Source organism: Armigeres subalbatus, chromosome 3 (assembly GCF_024139115.2).
Source record: "Armigeres subalbatus isolate Guangzhou_Male chromosome 3, GZ_Asu_2, whole genome shotgun sequence".
NCBI classification, from domain to species: domain Eukaryota; kingdom Metazoa; phylum Arthropoda; class Insecta; order Diptera; family Culicidae; genus Armigeres; species Armigeres subalbatus.
The window spans coordinates 353,456,041-353,474,785 of NC_085141.1; the positions used below are offsets into that span (position 1 = coordinate 353,456,041).

The 18,745-nt window shown below is 41.1% G+C and overlaps 1 protein-coding gene across 7 annotated transcripts in view; it reads left to right on the top strand.

Moving 5' to 3' along the window:
* Window positions 1-18,745, top strand: part of LOC134226090 (uncharacterized) — a 631,583-nt gene that overhangs the window by 547,853 nt on the left and 64,985 nt on the right. The window lies entirely within an intron of this gene.

Sequence of the window (18,745 nt, forward strand, 5' to 3'; positions counted from 1 at the left end):
GCTTGGTAGTCATATGGCTATCGCTTCTACCTCATATGCAGAAGAACGTGTTTATAGCGGCACACTAGGAATTAACTTTCAGAAATCAGTATGGCGAAAAGCATCTAAGACTTAACTTTGACTTTGAAAATAAGCCCTTAAAAATAATAATATTTGGTAGGCGTGGTAGCAGACACCTGGTACCAAATAGTTTTTCATTAAAAATTCCTACTGTTGAGCAAACCCGCGTAAGATGTCTTTCACCATACAAACTTCCGGTGATTAACTCATGCTGGCTATTATTACATGTAAGTTAGCGCCTGAAGCTGGCAGCGGCGGGTACGAAACCATCCACTTTATGTGATTCATTGAAAATGAATGGAAAGCTAGTCTTCTATATCACATTAAAATTCCATCAATTGCTTTTTCCTACCACACTGGCAACTTGTAAACCAAGACGAACCTCTGCCCGTCAACCTCACCCAAAAAATTCTATAAAATTCCGCATGAACTAGTGGCAAGTGCAGAGGTATATTCGGCTTGCAGTGGGCGAGTGAATACATCATCAATTCTTCCCCTTCTCTACATTGACTTGCATTCTGACGTGGCAGACGCCAGTGTGACCTAACAAATGAGATCACCAGCACTTCTACATTGAAGATGAGTGCTAGTCCCAAACAAAACATCTGTTGTTCTATGTGCAAGAACAGCTGATCTGGTCATAATGGCGTAGCAACTACGGGCAGTCAATCAAGCTCAAGAAGCTCAAGCTCAAGGTTTACTGAAAATGAAGTCCTAGCTTGCCTTTTTACAGTAAAAGACTGTTAGAGCGAACAGGCCGTTGGTACTGTTTGACTATCAATGCGAGAAGGTAGAGAAACCATTATTATTTAGATAAAAAAAAACATGTTGGAATATTTTTATATTTTTTTTTCCATATATTTACGCTTTTCATTATTTTCATGGAGCATGGCCACATAGGTTCTAGACTTCAATCAATATTTTTGGACGAAGCAACAATTAGAACTTAAAGCTTTTGCACCAGTCTGTTAGAATGTTAGAACGCAATGCTTATTATAAAATAACTTAATTGATTCTTACAAATGATGTTGAACATTGTACATACCAAGAAACTATTCTCCTCCTTAAAAAAAAAAATACATACATTTTTTACATAATATGGACTAAAGTGCTCAAAATATTTTCAGTTACTTTTTAGTTTTTCGGGGAAAATTTTGGAAACCCTACCGGGAAAAACGGGAAAAACCCGGGAATTTATTTTGTCGACAAGAGTGGTCACCCTGCCTTTCACATATCAGGCTGTGGTACGTGGCCCTTACGTGAACGGTTCAACTTCTCATAGAACTTTCGTGTGTTATTAGCACAGTACAGTTGCTCCGTCTCTTCACGGTCTCGATCTTCCTGCTGACGCTTTTTCCTCCGGAAAATCGAGTTTTATCTGTTCCGCGCCTGTTTATATCGTGCCTCGTTCGCCCTCGTGCGGTGTTGCAGCAATCTCGCCCATGCTGCATTCTTCTCTTCTACTAACTGCTCACATTCGCCGTGCAGCGGTTGCGATGCTTCCAATGGCGGATCGAATGTCTTTCCAGCCATCTTCAAGAGACGCTGCGCCTGGCTGCTCTTCCGTTGGGAGTGCCACTTCCAGCTGCTGCGCGTAGTCTAAGGATAGTCTACCGTCTTGTTTAGCGTGTTGTACACCGTCGACAGTTTTGAGCGCAGACATACTGCAACAAGGTAGTGGTCAGATTTAATATTTCCACTGCGGTAAGTGCATACGTTCGTGATGTCGGAGAAGAATTTACCGTCGATTAGATCGTGGTCGATTTGGTTTTCCGTTTCTTGATTAGGTGATTTCCATGTGGCCTTGTATATTCTTGCGGGGGAAGAAAGTGCTTCGGACTACCGTTCCTACCATATCCTTTCCGATGACCGGTCTATACATTTCCCCCCTTCCTACATGAGCGTTCATGTCACCGATGACGATTTTGACGTCACGTAGTGGGTATCCATTGTATGCCTGCTCCAGCTGCGCATAGAACGCTTCTTTCTCGTCGTCGGATCTCCCTTCGTGTGCGCTGTGCACGTTGATGATACTATAGTTAAAAGAAACGACCTTTTATCCTCAGCTTGCACATCCTTGCGTATCCTCGAGTCGTATTATCTTCTATGTCATTCGTAATGGTTGTTTTTAAAGGCGGCTTATTGGGCTTGTGCAAACTTCCTGTCTCGTCGTCTCTGTTTAGCGTCCCACCTAACACCAGGACTTGGGGTTGTGCGCTTTAAGCAGCACACGGTTGCTTTGGCGGAGCCTGCATGCGGATACATGCAGCTTTTTATAGAAGTTTAACAGAGCCTGTCAAACCGCACCACATCCTAGGCAGGCACCACAGCTCGCAGATGGACTGGGGAGGGATCGACAAGCCCTTGGACATTGTCCCTGCTGCCCACAAATGTCATTTCGATGTCATGGGACTAATTTGTTATTAATTTTTTTTACAAGTTTTTTGCATAAATAGAATCTGATCAGTCTGTTGTTGAAGAATTTGCCATTCATTCTCAGCATACAAATACGTTCGCTTACCATATAAGGCTGATGCCATGCTTTGAGAGAAGAGGGGCAATTCAAAGAGTTTAGAGAGAAGCGAAGCGTCCGCGTGCAAGTTCTTTCAATGAGCGATGTATGGAAAACGCTTATGCCTGGCATAGTGGAAACGATGAGAAGAGGTGAGAAGCGACCCCCAAAGAGGTGAAGCCGCTTCACTTCGCTTCGCTTCTCTTCGCTTCCAGTATGTCATCAGCCTAACTCGCTTAATCTACTTCCCTACCACGTTCTGCTCTATATAGCTGTCGCAATTAAGAATGTGGTACTTCGATGAAGTGTTTGTCATCGGACCCATCGCTTGAAATCCACGATCTTCGGTTTTGCGCCAACGTATTTCCTGGATTGCTGCCACGATCACTGCCACAGCACGAGGTTTGCTATGGTAAACTTTTGAATACATCTCTAAACGATCTTGCTGAAATATTCATGTTGAAAGAGTAATTACCGAAGTATATTTTTGATAATCTCATCAATCTCAGGAATTTTCAAGCAGCATTGAGAATATTTTGACGTAGGACTTACGTCTTTCTTCACTATACTGGGTGTCATTTAGATTTTTGGAAATCGAGAGCGTTACGCTGAAAGGGAAGATTTCGAACGTAACTAGCAACTTCACCTTTCGATAGATTTTGAAGATTTATATATGTACACGGCAGGTATTTCCGTCCATCGTCATAGGGGCTGAAACCATCGAAAACAACGTTCATTTACTAGAACTCCACTATAGCAGAACGTATCTCCTGAGCATACAATTTGATACGGATGAGTTTGTCAAAAAAGTTTCTCTTTTATTGGTTTTCGAGACTATGACGAAAAGACGAAAATGCCTGCCTTAACCCTATCAATCGACTCGGATACTCTCCAGGAGTTTTCCAATTCCATTGAAACATAAAATTATTAACGATAAGTTATTGAAATTTTTTTTTCTTGTCGAAGTCATCAACAATTTGTAATTAATCCCGTGCATTCCTAACACGGATATCAGAATTCTGTGAGTCACGGGCCTTTGGGTTCACCGCAAGATTTTCTTTGTGTTTGAAAGAAGCAGTGCCTGCAGTGTGCGAGTCATTACAATTTGTGACAGCAGCGCGTACTGACGTGCTTTTTGCTCGCGCATTTTTCATTTCGTTCATTCGTTTGCTGTGTTTACCTACACAGCATGCAGTCGCCAGCGGCAGAGCTGCTGGAGGGTCTGCGAATATGCATGGAAGAAGAGGGTGCAATTTTTTGTCATTCTGTGCTTGATGATGGTCGGATGCAGTAGCATCGATCGTCCATCGCATCGATCAGAGTTCACGGCTAGAGGCCGATGATGGCTGAGGCAGCGATGGCAGCGGTTGTAGATGAAGAAGAATAAAATTAGCCCAGAGAGATTTGGATTGCTCATTCATGGAAAGTGATTGGTTTCATAAATCCATTTGATACCGGGATGAGTACGAGTCATGGCATATGACTGACCATATGTTAAGTTGTGATTGGTACTGAACGACTACTAGTACTACTAGTAGGGCTATTGCTCCTTGACTAGTTTCTTATTGTTCAGGAGTGAGCACGCATGTTAGGAAAAAGTTCCCATAAAATAGCACATTTGGTGCAAGTCTGAAAATTATTTATTATAGAATTTTTAAACTTTAAATACTATCATCAATAAAAAATCTATAAAGGCCCTTCATTTGCTTGAGTAAATAGGGGCTTAATAGTTAGAAACAAACCTATTTTAAAGACGGAAATATTCCAATGACAATCAGTCACTATGCAATAAGTAAGGATAACGTTAGACCGAGTCCAATGCAATGCCTAAATTGGATTGCTTCGCAAAGGACTATAAGAGCGAGACTGTACAGATAAAAAAAACTAGATCCTTTCTACTGATTGCACTTATTTGAGTAAATCCAGTTGGCGATGTACCTGGTAGTCAAGTTTTCTCAAATTCATGCAGATCTCTCTTCAGTTTAGGCAAATGATTAAGTTTTTATGACTTAGGAGATCATCTGTACCCTTGCAAATTAGCACTGGCGGTGCCAGAGTTGTGGTAATGTTGGTTCACCAGCAATTTTGACGTACATAATTCATTCATTCTTAATTTGTCCAGTACAAAAATTAAACGAAATCCCTTTTTGACACTGAAATTAAGATAGCAGACCAAGAAAATCGCCCAAAATATCGAGATTAAATCCATCTTTCTATTAGGTTCAGAAGTTCCTCCAGAAATTCCTCGAAAAAAAATCTTGGAATATTCATCCTGGTGTTATTTCATAAATTTATCAAGAAATGCTTTTGAAAGACATTTTTTTTTTGTAAATACGAAATACTATACGAAATACCTCCAGGACTTAATTCGGTAAGTCATCCATAAATTTCTACACTCAATTTTTGCCTCACTAAGTATACGGTAAAGGCTACATGATCGCTCCAAAAACAAACCTTTTATAGAAGGCTCGGAGACCCATAGTGTTGTATAACGATCGACTCAGTTCGACTAATTAAGGTGATGTCTGTGTGTGTGTGCGCACCCACGTACCAAAATGTAGCAAAAGTGTCACTCGTTTTTCGGGCACTTATCCTCAACCGATTTGCTCGCAACAAGTTGCATCCGACGCAGACTTCTATCCCATTTTTTCCAATTGAAAATTGGCCAGATAGGAGGTTATGGCTAAAATACTATATTTTATTCGTACGAGAAAGGCACCATCACTGCTAGGTGGATTAATTTGATTTTTTTTAGGAATTCGTTCGGGAATCCTCTAAGTGTTTAATTAAAAATTATTTCAGGAATTCATTTTAAAATTCCAACAGAACTTCTTTTAAAAAATCTTCAGAAAATAAATTATGAAATTTCTACAGGAAAACCAAGTTCCGTAAGGAATTCTTCTAGAAATTCGTTCAGAAATTCTAAGGACTCTTAAGGGAAATCTTCCAAAAATTCCTTTTGTAATATTTTCAGAAAGTCCTACATGAATTCATTAAGAAATAATTTTATTAATTCCCATGGAATTTTGTAAAAGAATTTTCAAAATTCTTAAATTTCTCTTTCGGAATTTCTTCCAGGGCTTTCTTTGGAGAACCCTCACGAAATTACTCCAAAAAATATTCCAGAAAATTCTTGAGAAATTCCTCAAGATATTCCTTTGAAAGTCCAAAGAAGGACTTTTAATAATTCTTTCGGAATTTCCCCTAGAACATTCTTCAGAACTGCCTCCACCATATTTCTTTTAGAAAACCTTTGGAAAATTTCTTAGAATTTTCAGAGGATTTCCCATAGAAACTTCTAGAGATGTTTAATACAGCCTTTTCCGGAGGTATCCCTGGAAGAATGTTCAATGGAAATTATTTGGAGCTCCTGGAGGAGCTCCCGAAAGTATTTGAATTATTGAAGGATTTTTAGCGTATGGCTCGCATATGGGAGACACTAACCTGAGTCTAGATTTTGGCAAAGTTGATTACGATCAACTTTGGTATCATCTTCAAGTTATCGACTGGGATGGGACTGTTCAAACGTGTTTCTGGATGTTAATGAAATGGCGATCAAATCCTGTCTAACGAGTCACGTCATCCGTATTCCATCAAAGCTCTGCCACTGACGCCGAAGCTGCATCCGCCTCGATAGACGTTGCATTGGATTTGATTAGTTTAACAGTGGTGACATCCGCAATGGTCATCGTAGCCGCTAAGAAGTTGAAAAGCTCCCTGTCTCAGGGCCCAGAATTCAGATTAGCTGATTCCATTTGCTTTATTCTTTTTCTGTTCTACTGCTTTTGCCGAACTTTTTGTTCCTGTTTTCTCCCGATTACTCGATGATCGACACAGACTCGATGACAAGCTATTCGAAATAATCGTTAGTCAATGAATTACATCTCAACTTATCAGCACGGTTCTAGGCCAAGAAGGACGGTCACTACAAACTTGATCATTTTTATCAACACTATGATGTAGTGAACTATGGAAACCAAGGCTGTCATCTAACTGATTTCAATGCAGCCTGCGATAAGATCGTCCACAATATGTTGCTAGCCAAACTTTTTCGTCGTAGTCCCTCTACTATGTTCGAACATGGTCAAATCCTACCTAAATGGGAGGAAACTGTAGTTAAAGTGGTGTACTCCTGTTTACGAAATGCTTTAACGATGTCGGTGCAAAACTAAAACTGGAATGCAAAATCATCTATGCTGACGATCTGAAAATTTATTTAGCGATTCCACTGGCGATTGCAAAAATCCAAGGCTCATTGGATCTGTATTCGTTGCCTGGAGTCAGCGGAACCGACTTATCAGCATTCCAAAATGTTCCGTCAAGGCGTTCCATCGATTGAAGGAGATACTGCTCCATAATCGGATAATTAGGATAATACTTAAAAGGGTTGAGAAGGTTTCCGATCTCGGAGTCATATTGGATACAAAGTTGAGGTTCAACTCTAATTATATAGCGATATTTCCCAAAGCGAATCATTTTTTTTATTGACAAAATTTTTACCAAAGCATATTGCTTGATGTCTCTGTATTGTGCGCTAGAACGACATATTCTTGAGACCGCTCCTGTTATCTGGATGCCAAATGATGTACCCTATGTAGGATTGAACGAGTTCAGCAAAAGTTCATACGCTTGGCATTACGGCCTTACCCTTGCGCGATCCAATGACCCTTTTTGCTTACCCTGATCCCTATGAATGAACATAAAGACAAAGACATGATCACCGTCTTCAACCAGAGATCGCACAAACTTTACACTTAACATCTAGTATAAGATAATGGATAGGGCATTTGCACTACACCCAGTGGACCACTGAAGATTTTCCGCTTTACGAAGTTTTCTTCTTATCGAATCCACAGCACACGCGTCTAGACGATTGACGTTACTAACCGTATGGCCAAGAAGCCCACAGCCCAACATCCTAGAAAGAAGCAAGAACTGAAGGCAAATTCTAAAAAAAAATCATTGTTGAGCAACTCTTAAAGGATCTCTTTGGCAAAAATCGAAAGTAATTTTAAAAAATCAAAATAAGCGTCGAACATATATTCTGATGAGCAGTTCTGAATTAGACAAACTGAGGATGAGTTTTTTTTTTGTGGAAGAAATTCTGAGGGCTATTTATGGCATCTCTTGAAATGTTTGTATGAAATTTCAATTAATGAGTTATGGGACATTTATTAATAATAAATAATTCGTTAATCTTGTTCAGATCCGCAAAAAATTAAATCCCTTGTTAATGTCATTTGAATGACATTTTGTTTTTCAAACCTCAGATTACATATTTACTGCATTGTCCTGACAAAGTTGTAGGCACATTTAAGCACTATTAAGTTCATCATATTTCATATTTACATATCATATTTACGTAGTTTGTAGACGTTCCCTAATTGCTTAAAAAAACCATCACTCCGGTCAAATACCAACGTCAGATTCGTGGTTCATATACAGAGATTGTGAAAGTCCCTCGAAATTATTGCAAGCGTTTTTGCCCAAACATTCAACAGAATCAAATTCTCTAGCTTGATGCGATCCAAACCGGGTGCCGTGTCTGTCAATTACTGCCACCGTGTCGCCGTTCGCAACACACGTCGTTTTCTGCGGTGACATCTGGTTCGATAGCATGTGTACGTGTCCCGGCATGGATGCAATACCAATCGCAATCGCCAGCCCGCTGAAGCAGAGCAAAACATCAACAACTTTATCCTCCAGCAGCCGTAGCGTTGTTATGGGTTTGGCTACTCCTCTGCTGTGTGTTCTTCGGTTGACCTATTTATTGATGGGTGCCTACGTACATAGAACCTTTTGGTCGACGTCGTCGCCATCGTTGTCGGTCCCTCCAGAGTTTCGAGCGTTGTTGTCGGCTGGCGGCCGGCGGCGGGGGTTGAATGCTGTGTCACTTTCCACCTCCATCCACGGCTTTGGCACAATGTTTCAAGCTGTTTCAAGTTATTCCAAATACAAAAGATGCACAAATTGAGTGCTGCTACGCAGCGGATGGGTGGTTTCGTTTCGTGTTCTCGAATCAAAATACAATGTCTTCAAATCCACTCCATAAAAGTTGGTTATGCATGCAAAAGTGCGGTGCGTGTTTCCTTCATTGAATGGGACATTGTTGCTCCGGAGTAGTTGGTGACGCAGAAGATGAATGGTTCTGGTTTTTGCCTTCCTCGTACATCGTGTGGTGCACCGAAAGGCCACATGTTTACTTGAGGAAGGCAGCCCCTTTAAAAGTCTACTGACTGTGTTATATATGTTGCGAATATATTTTGCCTGTCACCCTTGTTTTGCATTTTGTTGTTCATTAAAAATAAGCTAAAATTATAGAAAAGTTCTGACAAAAATACCTATTTTTAATACTATGTGGGGATTATTAAGAAGTCACAAAAGGTATCCACACCGCAAGGTGAATTATTCATTTTTTTGTTCAGGAAAGCATGAAATATAACGGCTTAGAAAACAGAGTTGTATTGAGATGACATTGTTGGTGGATTTAACCTAATTATTTTACATTTTAACTCGATTGTTCTTTCGGCTAACTCAAGTAGAAGATTAACATGAACTGTAGCCAATTGTAGGCTACTGTGGGTATCAAAAGAAAATGACAATAATCCCCGAGTTTCTTTTCAATAATACTTCAACAAAAGCATAATCAAATTATTCATCACAGTACTCCCCAGCGAAACGCCAACAATCGTTCCGAAACAGTTGACCCAACAACAGCAGTTGAAAATGTTCGCATTCGATTACTAATGAAGTACACCAATTTTCATTGGAAAGTCGCGTCGCTATGATGAAACACGAACCATCATGTTCCCTCGAAATCTGTTTTAATTGTTTTCCAAAGAATCCCCACGGCGGCGAACTGAATAGTTTCACGGTTGCACACGTGTCCACTAATTATAAGCCTCCAGGGAGGTTGTTTCAAACAAAGAGGATGTTTACAAAACAGTGGAGTAGTCTCATCATCATCATCATCATTATTATTACGTTAATCAGAGGAGGAACGCCGATGGCCATTACCTACTTCTGCGAACCGAAACAAAATCGATGTAACCGACCGGTCTGGCAGTGGCCACACTACTGCCGGGGAAAGTAAATTATGATATTAACGTGAACAACCGCCGATTGATGTGATTCGTTTATTTTCCAAATGAAACTATTTGGCTCGGAAAATTACGCTTTGAAGCAATGAAACTGTTAGCCTGTGGTGTGGTCGGAATCATATTTCTAGGATTCAGGTAACACTTTTGAAAAGTTTTTCTGTTAAAATTGTTATCATGCTGAGATAGGCCGGTGACGTATTTTCTCGAATTGGAATCCAAGCCAAACAATCAATTTTGTTGCATAACTAAAAAATACGGTCATGATGTATTAAGTGTTGATGTCTTTTGATAGCCATCATTTGTCTAAATGGTGATGCACTTTGGGGTGATTGATCACCCGTGGATGCAACTCCGATCTTCTTCTTCTTCTTATTGGCATTACATCCCCACACTGGGGCAGAGCCGCCTTGCAGCTTAGTGTTCATTGAGCACTTCCACAGTTATTAAATGCGAGGTTTCTAAGCCAAGTTACCATTTTTGCATTCGTATATCATGAGGCTAGCACGATGATACTTTCATGCCCAGGGAAGTCGAGACAATTTCCAATCCGAAAATTTCCTAGACCGGCACCGGGAATCGAACCCAGGCACCCTCAGCATGGTCTTGCTTCGTAGCCTCGCGTCTTACCGCACGGCTAGGGAGGGCCCCAACTCCGATATCGCCAGATTAGTTGAAGTTGTGTACAGGACCAATTGATTAATTACCAGCCTTATCAATTATTACCTTAGCAAAATTTTGGTCAATATTCTCCATTTTTAGGGATATTCGCATACAAGTCTCATACGCCAAATCGGCGAAACAGCTTTTCTAAAGTGTGATATGAAGAAGTTGTTTTTCATTTTATTTCGATGAACCTTGCTGAAAATTCCAAAATTCCAGATTCTGCTGTGATGATTTAGGCCTATACAAATATTAAATTTATTTTAACAAAGCTTAAAGCAAATCCATATAGGCTAGGCAATTTCTGTGTGTAACTCAGAAATGCAAACCGTTTTCAAATAGCTTTTCAAAAATATCGAGGGGGCGAAATTACTTTTATGTTGCTCGGCACACGATATTCAGTTGTAAGGCCGTCCGAATTATATGTAAATTTTAGACATAATCTGCGTTATCTTTGCCTATGCACAACACGTTTCACGATAGAGAGTAGGTAGTACATTCGAACTTTGGTGCGTGGATCAATCCGGTTGGGTCTCCAAATATTTCGAAAATTCGCGAAGGTAGCTACAGCCTTTCTGACTCGTGCTTCCATGTCGATCTAATCGAGGGGCTATTCCCGTTGGCACTCAACCAGCTGGTCCCCTTGACGTTGATGGTGACACAAGACAAATCTCCGACGCTATCTGAAAGTGAAAATCCTTTGAATCCCTGAACGCCACACAGACTTTCGAGATTCAGACAACAGAAAGCTCTTCAGTAGTCAATGAATACCACATAAACTACTAACTTGTTGACCTGCTCCAAAATAATGCGGAGCGGGGCAAAATATTGCATAATAGTTGCTACAAGCAATCGTACATACAGCATAGGGTCAGTCCTTAGCACTTCTGCCGACAGCCGATCGACCCTGAGGGCCCCTTCTGATTTTTCCCGATGCGCAGCCTTTGCTTCTCAATCTCCCGTCGGGTTACATCTGTAATACATTCTTTTCGCTGAGAGCGCAGCTCACCCAAGTTGTTCTCGTCGGTTTCGATAAAAGCATTCTACGCCTTCCACTTCTCTTCTACGCTGCCACCTTCCGGAATATCCACTACCCGAGTTTCAAGTTCTTCAACGAATGATCTCTTCACAGCCGGATCTTCTAGTCCGTCTACACAATTATTTTTTTCCGCCGAGATCTCAGCATTTTTTGTTTATTTTCCCGAGGTGGGCACCGCCGAGTTTCAGCAAACATGATTTTTTCCGAGATTTCAGTAAAAGTGACGTTTCGGTTACTGAGATACAGTAAATATTTTGCTGAGAATCAGTAACAAACGAAACTTTCTTCCGTAGTTCAGTTCTGAAATTTACAGAGTTACAGCGGTGCCCAATTTTGCCGAGCTTGAAAAAGAAAAACTTAGTGTGTATGTTAATTCGCCGCCCTAGCTTCTCCTACCGCCGCTGAATCCGAGCAATGCGTAATCCGATCTCGCCAATAATAAGATGTTAGTCAAACGTGATGTCGGCGCTGCGTTCATTACGGAATCAAGAAGGCTCCTTCTCCATTTTCAGCTAATCAATTTCCAGAGCAGCCGAAAAGTAGTCCGGCCAACTAAAAGCGGCTCCAGATAAGCAAGTCAAACGTTGCTGGCAGCAGACAAGAAAAGCGGGCGCGGTATTCGCCTCCTCTACGACATTTCACGATACCTATTTGGAGCAAGGACAAATCCGTGAATATCAGAAAAAGAAACGCCATGTCAGTCACTCACCGATCGAATTGATCAGTTGAAACGTTGGCTCGTCCACTTCGAACAAAGTTTTGATGACTTTTCAAGGTTGACAATTCTCCGACGGCAGCTGACAGTATTCCGCCCCGTAATATTATGTGAGGACCATACCGTCACTCTCTGCATCTTCCTGAAACTGGTCAAGGAATTTCAAGAGTCTCTTCATTTGGTACTGATTGACCACGGAGAAGCATTTGATCGTCTGCACGAAAAACGGCGTCCCTCGAAGAAAGGGAGGTCCAGAAAAAGTCCAGAATCCTGCACAATGGAGTCAGCTTCACCTGAGTAGCCGCTAGAGTGAGGCAAGGATGGATTTATTATACCTCTGTTACTGTTGCCCATCGTCATCGACGAAATCATGGGGCAGCCCACCACCATAGAACATTCGATCGACCTCAACTCAGACGACAATACTGTTAAAAAAACGAAAAACTTTTTGTAGAGCAGCGGTTCTCAACCTTTTTCGTGAGAGGTACCCCTTCGAACTTTTGCATTAATTGAGGTACCCCCTTCTTGAAAGTAGGCTTCCAAGCCTCTTGAAAGAATAATTCCGAGCCCTTTGAAAGGAGACTTCCGAGCCTCTTGAAAGGGCCTTATGAATCTCTTGAAAGTAGGCTTCCGCGCTTCTTGATAACAGGCTTCTGTATCTCTTGTAGAGAAGCTTTGCATATTGAAAGGACGCTTATGAGCCTCTTGAAAGTACGCTTCCAAGCCTCTTGAAGGTAGAATTTCGAGCTTCTTGAAGGAAGGCTTCCGATCCTCTTGAAGGGAGCTTTTCGAGCCTTTTGAAAGGAACCTTTTGAGCCGCTTGAAAGAAGCCTTCCGAGCTTTTTGAAAGAAGGCCTCCGAACCCTCCTAAAAGGAGGCTTCCGGGCCTCTTGAAAGGAGAGGCTTCCTAGCCTCTTCAATAGCGGCTTAAAAGAACGCTTCTGAGACTCTTGAAAATACGCTTCCAAGCCTCTTGAAAGTAGAATTCCGAGCCTTTTGATGGGAGGCTTCCGAGCCTTTTGAAAGGAGCTTTCCGAGTCTTTTGAAAGAAGCCTTCCGAGCTTTTTAAATGAAGGCTTCCGATCCTCTTAAAATGAGGCCTCCGAGCCTCTTGAAAGTAGGCTTCCGGGCCTCTTAAACTAGACATTCAGGTCTCTTGAATGGAGGCTTTCGGGCCGTTTGAAAGCAGGCTTCCAGGCCTCTTGAGAGGAGGTTTCCAGGCCTCTTTAAAGGAGGCTTCCAGGCCTCTTGAAAGGAGGCTTCCAGGCCTCTTGAAAGGAGGCTTCCAGGCCTCTTGAAAGGAGGCTTCCAGGCCTCTTGAAAGGAGGCTTCCAGGCCTCTTGAAAGGAGGTTTCCAGGCCTCTTGAAAGGAGGCTTCCAGGCCTCTTGAAAGGAGGCTTCCAGGCCTCTTGAAAGGAGGCTTCCAGGCCTCTTGAAAGGAGGCTTCCAGGCCTCTTGAAAGGAGGCTTCCAGGCCTCTTGAAAGGAGGCTTCCAGGCCTCTTGAAAGGAGGCTTCCAGGCCTCTTGAAAGGAGGCTTCCAGGCCTCTTGAAAGGAGGCTTCCAGGCCTCTTGAAAGGAGGCTTCCAGGCCTCTTGAAAGGAGGCTTCCAGGCCTCTTGAAAGGAGGCTTCCAGGCCTCTTGAAAGGAGGCTTCCAGGCCTCTTGAAAGGAGGCTTCCAGGCCTCTTGAAAGGAGGCTTCCAGGCCTCTTGAAAGGAGGCTTCCAGGCCTCTTGAAAGGAGGCTTCCAGGCCTCTTGAAAGGAGGCTTCCAGGCCTCTTGAAAGGAGGCTTCCAGGCCTCTTGAAAGGAGGCTTCCAGGCCTCTTGAAAGGAGGCTTCCAGGCCTCTTGAAAGGAGGCTTCCAGGCCTCTTGAAAGGAGGCTTCCAGGCCTCTTGAAAGGAGGCTTCCAGGCCTCTTGAAAGGAGGCTTCCAGGCCTCTTGAAAGGAGGCTTCCAGGCCTCTTGAAAGGAGGCTTCCAGGCCTCTTGAAAGGAGGCTTCCAGGCCTCTTGAAAGGAGGCTTCCAGGCCTCTTGAAAGGAGGCTTCCAGGCCTCTTGAAAGGAGGCTTCCAGGCCTCTTGAAAGGAGGCTTCCAGGCCTCTTGAAAGGAGGCTTCCAGGCCTCTTGAAAGGAGGCTTCCAGGCCTCTTGAAAGGAGGCTTCCAGCCCTCTTGAAAGGAGGCTTCCAGCCCTCTTGAAAGGAGGCTTCCAGCCATCTTGAAAGGAGGCTTCCAGGCCTCTTGAAAGGAGGCTTCCCGGCCTCTTGAAAGGAAGATTCCCGGGCTCTTGAAAGGAGGCTTCCGAGCCTCTTGAAATGAGGCTTCCCGGCCTCTTGAAAGGAGGCTTCCCGGCCTCTTGAAAGAAGGCTGACTGAAAGGAGGAGACTTGGCCGAACGCTCCTTCACGGCGGATAATCATCATCAATATCATTGTCAACAAGACCAAATCGTTGGATGTCAACACGAACAACCCCTCCAACTTTAGGGTAACCGAGAAAGCAGTGGAGATGATCGAAACCTTTTAATATTTTGGCACCCAGTTAGCGTCGGACGGTGGATCCAAGATCGACATAGGAGCACGATTCAAGAAGGCTAGGGCTGCGTTTGCGAGTTTACGAAATATATGAGGATCAAATCAAATTAACCAACGCACGAAATATCGAACATTCAACTCTAAATAAAATTTGTGTTTTTACACGTCAATGAGACTTGGTGTGTATCAGCAGAGATCACGCAGAAACTGCAAATATTCATCAACCGAAGTCAACGTTTTATAATTCGGACCTGGTGGCGTCACAACTGCATTTTGAATGCTTTGCCCAATCGACGATCCCATCAAAAACCGATATCAACATAAATTCGAGAGCGTAAATAGAGCTGGGTCGACCACGCATTACGAAAGAGCGATTACGAATTCTCCAAGCAAGCGCTGGACTGGAATCCGGCAGGACTTCGCAGCAGAGGTAGACCCAAATGCTCGTGGCGATGAAGCCTCAGCAAAGAAATAAAGGAAATCAACAGGAATCTGACCTGGGTCCAGGCCGAGACTAAACCCGAGCAAAGGCAGATAACTGAAATGATATTAAACTGATAACACGCTGTCGTCCTTATTATCATTTTGATATTTGAATCATTTGTTTGAGAAACTGCAAAACAACGAAAAACTGTTTTAAAACAAATTGGCACCGAATCTTTCTATTTCTTCGATACAGATCAATAGTTTTTGGCAAAACTCAACATCCTGATATGAATAAAAAAATAAATATTAAAATGAAAAAATAAAAAAAATAATTTAAAAAAAAAACTCATCGGATTTGTTAATGAATGTTTTGAGAATCCTCAAAATCATCCGTTTTTTTATTGCCTCCTCAAAATATTATTTTTGGGCAAATAATCCGAGGGGGGGAGACATAAATGTTTTTTTTAAATTTGTATCGGTTTCAGTGAGAAAACTAACCTGAGCAAGGTCGGGAACGATGGCCTAGTATTTATATATTTTATAATTAATGGGATGAGTGTATTACTTCTACGTTAAACGATTTACAATGATATGGAAATGCTAATATCATCTTCCAAACTTAGACGTACATGTTCATGATAGAATTAGAGGCGAAAGTCTAGATTTGATAGTTCGTTTCGCGTTTCAAATTAGGCAAAGAGATCTAACTATTTTGGTCGATAAAACAGTGATAGCTGATAACTAAATTTTAACTAAATTAGTTTTTTGAGTAAATAACATATATAAAAAATTGTGTTATCACCTTGGTATCAGGGATAACTTAATTTGTTTCCATTTAGTTATTTCAGGAACAAAATTCTGGTATCATTTTTATTATGATGGCTTGTTGCTGACAGCACTGCTATGCGTAAAGCGATGGATGACAACACCGATGGGATTGAAGACGAACGTCTTCACTAACGTCAAAATAAGCGTATTATAAGTAGCGTTCTACTTCCTGTAGAAAAGCTAAAACAAGAGAGATACATTTCCAGTTGGATGAAAGGTAGAAAGAAAGTGAGCCACGCCAGGTGGCTATTATTCTGTGTCATTATTATTATTAGACAACCATACCTGATAGTTCAGTAACAGTCAAAACCGTAAGTTCCAAGTTAAATTTATCTAAAGCCTAATCTAAAAAAATGGTTAAAATAATTAGGAACACGCGTCGCAGAATAGGAGTTCAATAAAATTGACATCGAACGTTCGAGAACTGATTTATGTTAGTGATGAAAATATGAAATTGTAAGTGATGTAGAAGACTCGGAACATCTGTTATACCATTGTCCGGCAATTTTTTCATAACAAACCTTGACATTTTGACATTCTCTGGGCCTTTCAAGCTATTCAAATGCATCAGATTCGTAAGATTCCAGAGTGTGACAAATTTATTCAACTTTTGTTGATTCAAAATGCCAAACTTCTGAAAAGGAAAAAAAAAAGACTATCTAAATTATTTAAACCTTCATCCTCCAAGTTCAATAGGCCATCAGGACTGCCAAGTTCTCCCATTCTTCTGAATTTTGGGATTTATTTTATATATTTGACATTCCATTTCCTATAAAGATTCCATAGATTGTCCAGACTTTACAGATTCTTCATGGAATGCGGGACGTATTCCGGGACGCCTGGAAATGCACGTAGGCCGAATCCGGGACTGTCCCGCATAATCCGGGACGTCTGGTCACTTTACAATAGATCTAACAAATGGTCGCAGTGATTAAAATACTTTTGTATGGAAAATCTAAAATCAATTAAAATTATAGCTAAAAGCGTAACATAACCTCAAACAGGTGTTTGTATTGGCTAAATTGAAATCGGACCTTCCTCCACGTCCAGGTGTTCGGAACAATGATGGCTATTTATTCAGCCATAATGATAACAAGTTCAGTTATCAAAATGTTAGACAACCGGTTAATAGAATTTGTTATCAAGAAGTTATTCATCTTTGCTCGGGAAGCGAGCAGCCGCCCAGGATAAAGATCTATTACGTTGGCCCTATGCACTATTAGAGTTGCTCAGGATATATGAATGAGTGAGAGAGTGAGATTCTGCTAGAGGGTTTAATCCTCAATAATCCATTGCTAGAATCATGTGACATTCCGACCAATGAACAATTTTCTTTATTATCCGTTTTTTTATTATCACAGCAAAACTTGTTTTTTATTAGTTTTCACAAAATTAGGGTATGATGGGGCAAGATGGGTCGCCTAAGGCGAACCCTGAATATCTCAAAACAGAAACATTTTATTTCAACTTTTCAACATGGATCTATAAAAATAGCTCATAATCTGTAAGCCAGGGGTATGAAATAACAAAAACTCCACTTTTTATTCCATTTCGAGTCATTAAAGTAGAAGTCTATTTTTCTGTCAATCAAAAAATGGCGGGGTAAGATGGGTCAAACAGCGGGGCAAGATGGGTCACCTTTAAATACTGCAATTAATATTGTTTTTATTCCCGATATTGAATTACACACAGATAGATAGCTTTATTGCCAATGATTATATTGAATAAAAAATAAGTTTTAAGCCATGGATGAAGAAATGGCTCTACATTTAAAAATGTCTGCAAATTCTTATGAAAACAAGCCGTCTAAGTATAGCTTTCTTAAAAACAAAAAATAGACATTTTCAATAAACAAATTAACATAATTATGTCAAAAGTAACCCTAAAATGATTAAACAAGCAGTGGAAAATATGTTTTGAATAGGAACTATGCCCTTCAGTATGTACTGACCCATCTTGCCCCATTTGTAAGTTCACGTTAGAATGTCTAATTTTAGATCAAATTTATTTATTTCAACGCAGTTAGTATAACATCACCTACATTACTTATAATACGTTCACTATGTTACTAAAAATGTTTAAATTTCACATTGATCGACGAGATTACACGTTTTATAGAAAGTGTGTTTCGCATAAGAAACAATGCTGAAAAATATTTTACTTTGCCATACTCTACCAAAATAAAATTGTATCATCAAATCGAGTGATAATAAAGTAGAACCAAATTATTCCTCCTACAAAGTCATAATATCCACATTAAAATGTACACGATGCTCAAAAACGGCCCTGACCCATCTTACCCCGTGACCCATCTTGCCCCGCCTAACCCTACTTTTACTGATTCACAAAATCAATCTTGAGTGATTTGTTGTTCGTGTTGTACGTGCTATTCAAATCGGGGTGACGTGTTTCTTTTCTTTTCCTTTTGCTTGTGACATTGCCGCCTCGCAGCTTAGTGTTTATTAAGCACTTCTACAGTTGTCAACTGCGAGGTTTCTAAGCCGAGTTACCATTCCGTATATCATGAGGTTAATACGATGATACATTTATGGCCAGAGAAGTCGAGAAAATTCCAATTTCCTAGACCGGACCGGGAATCAAACCCAGCCACCTTCAGCATGGTCTTACTTTGTAGCCGCGTATCTTACCGCACGGCTAAAGAAGGCCGTGTGACCTATCCGATATTTGAATTCCATATTTCAATTGGTTCAGCGGTAAGATGCGCGGCTATAAAACAAGACAATGCTTTGGTTGACTGGGTTCGATCCCCGGTGCCGGTCTAGGCAATTTTCGGATTGGAAATTGTCTCGACTACCCTGGGCTTAAAAATTTCATCGTGTCTCATGATATACGAATGCAAAAATGGTAACTTGGCT